We start from the raw sequence: 2,719 nt of genomic DNA, 5'->3' as shown, positions 1-2,719 counted from the left end.
AGGAGCAAAAAAAAAAAAAAAAGACTACATCAAAGCTGAAGCACCAGACCCCCCAAAACAGTAGATACTATCTCTATGGCATGATAGTATAATGCAGATTACTCTCTGCGTATCCTCTCTGCATATGGCAGAGGTAAATGTAGGCCACCCACCTAGCTCAGCTCACAATAGTCACCTACTTCCCACAATTCTCAGTCAATCCTCCTCAAGCCACTCCTCCACTGAGTAAAAACCGGGTGAGACACTGAGTCACTCTCTTGGTTCCAGAAAGCCATCTTTGTGGCTAGACTTAGAGCCCCTTGACTCCCCAATGATTGAAAAATATAATTTAATGTCTTTATTTTTGCTGTGGGTTGCACTGAAAGTGGTAGATTAGAATCAGCTTGATGGGATTCCAATAACATAACTTTGGGATTACAAATATTGACTTCTTGGACCGAGATGAGGACCTGGAAGTGACTCCTACACTCCACCAGTCTCCTCTTCTGGGTTCCTCAGTTGCATGCATTGGCCCAGTCACCATCCCACAGGTAGGGGATCAGAGAATTATGCTGGCTCTGAGGCAGGGTGACATGACAGAGGGACAACCACTGGCAGCTGAAGACAGCAAAAGCAGTAAGAGCAAAAGGTAAGGAGCACAAGAAAAGGTGCTTTCTGTCCTTCATATAGTTTGCAGGCCACCACTCTAGGGTGGATGCCACACTCACACCCACAATCCCAGCCCCAGATAATAAATCAGTCACAAACCCTGGATTCAGCCACCTCCATGACTTCCTGAGGCATTGCAGGAACCTCCAGACACAACCATAACGACATCCTTGTACCTCTGCCCCAGCAAAAGACCGGGTGACCACACACATGGTGACTATCACAGTTTCTGATCCATCTTGTACAGATGTTGGTTCTGTGAGAGTATCTCAGATGACAAAGCTTATCAAGCCGGCTGCATACAAGGAGCACCGCTGAGATCTGTGTCCACACATATCATCTTTGGGTTGGACTCTATAAACGCGGTCTGTGTGCGGCAGTGGTTAAAAATTCGCCTATTATTAGTATAACTCTCTGTATGCTTATAAAATATGTATGTCTGCCTATTTTACTGTGCAAAGTGGCCTATGAAATGGCTGGGGGTTTTTACGTTTTGTTTTGTTTGGCCAGCTCAGCACACGCTGGGGGCGGGGCTTGGGTGACGGGGATCCAACTGCGGTCCTGGCACTTGCCTAAGCTTACCTAAGTAGGAGCTGTAGACCACTGAGCTATCTCACTGACCCTTGTTTTTGTTTTGATCCCAGGAATCAAACACAGGGCATTGTGCTTGCCAGGCAGGTGCTGAACCACTGAGCTACATCCCAGGCCCTGAACTGTCTGTTTTTTATGTGATTCTCCAATACCCTTTCAAATATGTAAATAGGGGTACGGGTGTAGCTCAGTGGTAGAACACATACTTAGCATGCGCAAGACCCTAGGTTTAATCTCTAGAAACAAAAAAAAAAAAAAGTGAGTATTATTTAAAGAATCACACCAGGTGTGGTGGCCCATACCTGTAATCCTAGCACTCTGGAGGCTGAGGCAGGGGGATTGCTATGAGTTCCAGGGCAGCCTGGGATACATAGTGAGTTCTAGGCCTGAACTGCGTAAGGGAGACGCTGTTTGTTACGGTTGGTGTCTGGGTGTCCCCTCAAAGACTCTTGCAGTTATAGGGGGGCTGCTTTTTGGAGGTGGCTGAATCTAGAATTTATAAAGGAATCATTGTGTGGAGCTGGGATTATGGGTGTGAGTGTGGCACCCACCCTAGGTTGGGCAGCCGTGTACAATATGAAGGACAGAAAGAGTCTTCTCTCGAGCTCTTTTCTCGCCCTTTGCTCTTGTTGCTTTGCTGTCTCCCACCACAGTGAATGTCTCTGTTCCTCTGCCATACTACCCTGTGCTGGAGCCAGCCAAGTAGGGGCAAAACCTCCACAAACTGAGCTAAATGAACCTTTTTTTTAAAACTTTGGGCAGCAGGTATTTTGCCTCAGCATGGAGAAAATTAACTAAGACTGACACCAGTTCATTCACTGAGGAAATCTCAACATTTCCACGTCCATGCACAACACTCACACAAAGGCATCACTGGGATAACGTGCTCTCATCCAGCCAAAGAATGAGCCAAACAAATTAGAACTCTCTGAAAGTCCTTACACACTTCATACTTGCAGAATGGAAAATAATGCAAAAAAATGAAATACATGCAAACTATAAAAACAATGCTGACAAATTTAAACAGTGGGAAAGCTAAGGCCAGGGAGATGGCTCAGTGGAATAACTGCTTTCCTGGCAAGCTCAAGGGCCTGAGTTCAATCCCTGGTTCTGCCAAGAAAGAAACAAAGAAAGCTTAAATAGTGGGAAAACTAATACAAAGCGAACAGACAAAATTCAATACATGGAAAAGTATATTAGGCCAGACATGGAGGTGCATGCCTGTAATCCCAATACTCAGAAGGCTGAGGCAGGAGGATTGTCACAAGTTCAAGGCCAGCCTGAACTACACAGCAAGACCCTGTATCAAAACAAAAAGCATATTTAAAAGAGTTGAAGATGGGGGACTGCCCCTTAGCTCAGTTCTTTAAGTGGCTGCTTCAACAAAGCAGTCAGGCTCAGGTTGCTGTGGTTCCATCCCCACAACTCAAGCCAGCCAAACCTGCCCTGAAGGCATTCGGAGCCTGCTCCCCTCCCCCCC

The sequence above is a fragment of the Octodon degus genome, unplaced genomic scaffold (genome assembly GCF_000260255.1).
Source record: "Octodon degus isolate 3935 unplaced genomic scaffold, OctDeg1.0 scaffold00067, whole genome shotgun sequence".
NCBI classification, from domain to species: Eukaryota; Metazoa; Chordata; class Mammalia; order Rodentia; family Octodontidae; genus Octodon; species Octodon degus.
Note: the sequence above shows the minus strand (reverse complement) of the source record.